The following is a 5,944-nucleotide window of genomic DNA, read 5'->3' as shown; positions in this document are numbered from 1 at the left end:
ACGGACTCAGAGCGATTTTCGTCTCGGCTATAGTGTACACCTCATGTAGTTTTGATCTTATACAAGTTTGTCGGCGAGTCATTTCTATCTCGTCTCGCAGACAATGTGTGTAATCACCAAAAGATATTGTTCGCGCTACTACATTACTTTTGACACCTTTCGCCTTCTTCGTATTCTTCTTACCATCGACTCGCAACGCGTACATTTTCGCTCTGACTCCGACGAATTCGGTCATGATTGCGCCATTATCTCATCTTTCATGAGACCGGGGACTTTCTTATTTACTAGCGGTATACCGTATGCGTTATCTACAGGATAATCGCTCGTGTCGAATCGTATATGTATATCGCGTTTCATCGTCTCGTATACATCCTCGCACTTGATGTGGTATACGAGACTGTCGGTATCCGTATACATGATTTTACATTGCTCGCGATACATCGGTAACATATATTCATGATGAAATTCATACAAGCAGATCTTGGTTATGTCGAGGATGCACATACCCACGTAGATCAGCTTGTTGAATTTTACCTCGAGTTTTCGCAGCTCCAATTAAGTTTTCGGAAAAAATGCTGCGACTATGAAAATTCGGTTTGGAGATCATCGTCTCGGCACCGTAGCGACCGTCCCATTTAGTTATAAGTTTAACGTCGACGTGATTCCGCACGTTTTCCATTGTTTTACCGAATACCGCGTTGTTCATTAATTTGTACAAATTTTTTTCGAAATCGTTTGTCGCGCATGTTCTAAACTGAGTATTAAGCTCAATATATTTGCGAAGCCATGGAGATTGCGAAAACTCCAATATACGATGTATCTTTGTGACGCGCAGCCCGTGACGCGTGCACTGTTGCAGGTTGCGATAGTGTATGACGTAACGCTTCTTATCATACACAGTCGCAAGTAGCTTTTCCTGTCGCTTGCCTGGCGGCTTATCGTGCGTCGGACAGAACGGTAGGTCAGTGTGCTCGTCGTGTATACTTTGTGGATATTCGAAATCGACCTCGAGAATGTAACCTGTCGATGAGTCCACAGCGATCGCATTTACATTAAAATCAGTAACGTTAGTGACCCATCGAAAATTTGCATATGGTAGTGGTTGACACATCGCCCACCTGTACAAATTATTGACATCAAAGTACATCAAGTATGAGGAAGCTTTCGATGGATCGTAAGACTGCATGTACTTGTTATTGGCTCGAGCATATCTACCGGAACATTGGCTGAGACCACCGCGTATGCCGCGTTCCACAAACATGATCATGTCAATGTCTGTGAGCAGCTCGAAATTTATACGTGTGTGTTTCAGCATGGCGTCCCACGTGAATCCTGGTAATGTATAATAATACGCGGGATCTAATCCGTAACTGTTGATGCTACTATTGCGAAAATTTTCAAAAATGTCTGCCAATAACAAGACATCGGTTTTCAAATATAAATCGCTGTAGTCACCTAGGGTTTGGATGGAGAATCGTTTCCAGACATTCAAAGCATGCATGTAATCGCTCTCTGATACGGTGTCACCGATCAGAGAACTGAAAAATAACTCGCGCGGAGATAGACGCGGGTCCTGCAGCTTGTTCACACAATCCACATATTCATATGGAAACACACCTTTACGCGTCAATAGATCGAAATCGTCGCTGGATAATTTTGAAAATTCAGATCGTAAAATTTTTAATTGGTCTCTATGGAGAAACGATGTCAATCTATCGAGGCTAGTACTCAGAAATTTGTATGAGTCAATAAATCGCAGCTTTATACAATTTTGTCGCTTTGAGTTTTCTATGGTATTTTTTACATTTTTTTGTAAAGGAAATGTATGTTTCCTTCGTTATGGGTAATACATCAACTGTGCCCTCGAACGCTGTAGCGATTTCTTTAATTATGAAATGTGCATCATAGCCGGATAAATTATGAAAAACGATTGGAATGAAATACGCATCTTTGTAATTTAAGTTACAATTAGAATGCGCGGGGCCTCTATATCGTCCGGTTAGATGACAATGGTCGCGTACTCTATCGTCACCCTGTGCGAACAGTTTCTCGCATATGTGACAGTGCGTGGCACTACGGAATTTCTCATACTGTTCTTTAGAAAGTGTTTGCATGGGAACGTTTCTCGACAGAATATTCTGTACACGATATGCCAATTCTTCTAGTTGGTTGGCAAACCACGCGATGCAATCAATGTCGCGGCGGAAACGGTACGTTGACAGCGAGTTGTCATACGAGCAGTGAACGTAGTACGCGATGCTAAATACCTGGTGGTGCTGGTATGCTTTGGTATCGGTATCAGTCTTTTTTAAGATGCACTCAAGGTCCGCGTATACTACAAACGGCACGCGTTCCTTCCTGCTGTGGTTGTCGAAGCTGAGCCACTTGTCCTTCTCGCTGGGTAATACGATCGCGCAGTTATTTATCTGTTGACAGTCCACGCTGTGGACTTCCAACTTTCCATTTGAATGGAAATAATGCAAACATCTGGAAAGAAAAAACATTTCTATATTTTTCAAATAAAACAATTTTTCATAAATTTTATTGATACTCACCGATCGCAATATATTTCTTCTCCTTGTGTTTACTGAGTTGCGAGCTCACGAGGCGGGATAAGTTTTTATCCAGACGAAGTGACCCACTTCAGCACCCCCCTGATCTTGCAGGTATAAAAGGTTCACGTGCTTCTCCTTCTTCTCGTCAGCAACTCGTAGTGGTACGATTGCGCGTTCACAATTGTTCTTTTCATCGATGCTGTACACATTGATGGAAATACTGTTCAACCGTTCAAACTTTTTAATACCACTTAATGTCATTGGCATTGGAACGTCTCGCAGGTTTAACACCTCGCTGTAATGTGGATACGACGATTTCCGATCCACATGCCTTTCAGCTGGATGCAGAGCAGCGACCACCGACCATGCGAATCACGCATTGTCCTTTGATTGTACATTGATCACTGCTTTCTTCCGTTTCACCACTTCTGGCATGTCTATATGGCATCCCGCGCGCATAGGATTGCACTTGTTCACATTAATAGTTATGTTGTGTATACGCGACAGCGCCCACCCGCTATCACGCTCCTGGAATTCTTCGAGTTCGGTTAGAATCGGATCGATTACGCGCGACTTGTACCACAGTTGTAGGTCCGTTGTAATAAACAGTTCATAGTTTTTTGTATTTATGCTTTTATTTGCACGTTTATCACCCGCCACAAACTCCCCGTTGAACACGGTATTCACCTTTACACAATTATAGCGTTCGATAGCGTCTCGCACGTGCTCGACCACTACATCGCGAGCGTCCTCGAGAAATTTCCGCGGCTCGATGTACTTCACGTTAATCACCACACCGGTAAGCACGCGACTGTCAAACGCGATGTCGATATCGCGCCACGACAGTTGCGCTCTCGAAGAAGGTCTGACACTCGCGTAATCATCGCCACCACCGAAATGTACGAATCGTCGTTCCAGTTGTTTTTTAACTCCCTCGAGTCGCGCGATTTGTGCCACCAGAGATTGTCTATTGCCGATGGACAGCCTTGGACGCTTGGCACGGCTACGTTCTTCGAGTTTCGCGATGCACTCATCGCATTGCAGAATCCACGCAAAATAGTCGCCCATGGTAGCAACCTCGCCGACTCGCGCCACCAGATAGATCTTGATCCATGTTGTCGCACATATTTCCCAAGTCACTCTTTTCACATTCGATGAAACTGATTCACTCGACTGACGGACTTTGAAATGTGGAACTACAAGCTAACCTATAATATATATACTTTTTACCCCCTCTTTATCTTTTTCGACCCAGACCCTTGACCATGTTTTCTCTTTTGAAATGTGGGATTATATTTTTACCCCCTCTTTGCCTTTTTTTTCGACCCAAACCCTTGACCATCCCGTGTGGAAATCTCTCCATCTTATCCCCACTTATTATTGGATTCCGATGAGATTTCCCCAAGAAATGAAAACCAAAAGGATTCCAATCTGTTTTTCTAACTTAGAACTTGGTTTTACTGAATTATTAGAGAAATATAAGAATTTCCGGTCAGTTCCCCGCTAGGAAATCAGGCATTTGCACATGTCAGGATTGTCAGGTTATATCGATGCTGAAAGATTGTATTTCAACAAGGAATCCGGCTAGTAAATCCGGTCGAATTCCTATTTAAGTTTTTACTGACCGGAATCCTTTTTAAAAGTGAGACGTTTTCCCCAGTCGGATTCTAATAATAACTGAGGAAAACCTACCGGATCCCTGCTTAAATTTCCACACGGGATGTTTTCTCTTTTGAAATGTGGGATTATATTTTTACCCCCTCTTTGCCTTTTTTCGACCCATTGGTAAATTTTACCCTCATCCTTTTCACATAGATGTCATTTTAAAATGTGCTGTTCATCTACAGCATATTGAACGTTCTTTTGAAATGTGGGATTATAAGCTTAGCTAAAAGGATTTAAAATCTATCCACGCATCAGTGCGAACCGTAATATTTCTCCTTCTCTCGACGTGTTCAAACGAGTCTCGACGTGTTCAAACAAGTCTCGACATGTCCATACCAACGTGTACATCTTCGCCTCGATCTTATATGTATGGGTAGGAAGCAGAAGAAAAAAATGTTAGTGGATGAAAATTTTGTTGAAGTCCCAGGAAAATTTTTAACTTACCCCACCCTTAATCCTACATCTTCCCCCGCTCACTCATATAGAATAAGATAGAATGCGATAGAAAATATATTGTTAGTTACATTAAAAATATAAATAAAACATTGTTCCAAGAATAAATTATTTTTTCTTTTCCCCCACTCTTTTCCCCTTATGTGCGCTAATACGATAGAAAATACAGAGAAATCGTTGACATTTTCTAAAATATTTGTTAGTTACATTTACAAACTGCAATTCTATATTTCCAACAGAGTTTCTCCCCCAACCAGTAAAGAATTTTAATCCTCCCACTAATCTGATTACTCCAGGAAAGAATTTTAATCCTCCCATTATTCTGTTTACTCCAGGAAAGAATTTTAATCGTCCCATTATCACGAGACACGGTAGTGTCTCGCGCCAAATATAAGCGACAACAATTAAGTGACAAGCTAAAACCACGCGCGCGACACCGACCGTGTAGTTTACGCGAGTACGCGAATTGACGGGCCCTCAGAATTCCGGATCTCAACAACGGCTGATCCGACGAAATTGAGACTGCGCTTAATCGATAGCTTGGGTACGATTTGCATAATAAAAGTGTTTGTACTTTTCTCCTACGTGCCCCATGAGTGGAGATATTGCAATGCCAAGTCCGCGGTTGTGAAATTTCGCGTCATCAAGATTAAGAAACGTGTTCGTCGTCGTCAACCACCAAAATTCCATTTCATATTTCTGCCGCACGTGGCGCTCGCAAGCGCGGCTGACGTGACTGACGTTACCGACTTATACGAGCGCCGGTAAATAGAGTGAACCTAATATTATTGTACCGATTTATTTAATAATAACGTGTCTCGTGATAACGTGTCTCGTGATGTCTCGTGATTGATATACCTAGGTGTATTAATACCTTGAACTCGATGTCCACGTATCCTAGGTCGCCGATAACGACGTCCAGACAGTGCGCTCCGTAGTTTTCGGTGTCTAGATGTATGTATTACTACCTTGAACTCGATGTCCACGTATCCTAGGTCGCCGATGACGATGTCCAGACAGTGCGCTCCGTAGTTTTCGGTGTCTAGGTGTATTAATACCTTGAACTCGATGTCCACGTATCCCAGGTCGCCGATGACGACGTCCAGACAGTGCGCTCCGTAGTTTTCGGTGTCTAGGTGTATTAATACCTTGAACTCGTTTAGAACATAGTTTAGAAATTTAGAAACTCTGTACCTATTCAGGCGAATTAAGGCCTGTGTCCATGATGCTAGTACTTGGTCCAAGTTCTAGTTTTGAGAAATGCGTAGCCA

The 5,944-nt window shown here is 42.6% G+C and overlaps 1 pseudogene; it reads right to left on the bottom strand.

Annotated features, from left to right (window-relative positions):
- Positions 1-231: 231 nt before the first annotated feature.
- On the bottom strand, positions 232-3,286 carry LOC105555762 (annotated as a pseudogene).
- Positions 3,287-5,944: the final 2,658 nt, after the last annotated feature.

Source organism: Vollenhovia emeryi, unplaced genomic scaffold (genome assembly GCF_000949405.1).
Source record: "Vollenhovia emeryi isolate VEMERY1.0 unplaced genomic scaffold, V.emery_V1.0 DF940769.1, whole genome shotgun sequence".
NCBI lineage: Eukaryota > Metazoa > Arthropoda > Insecta > Hymenoptera > Formicidae > Vollenhovia > Vollenhovia emeryi.
This window is presented reverse-complemented; position numbering and strand designations above follow the sequence as displayed.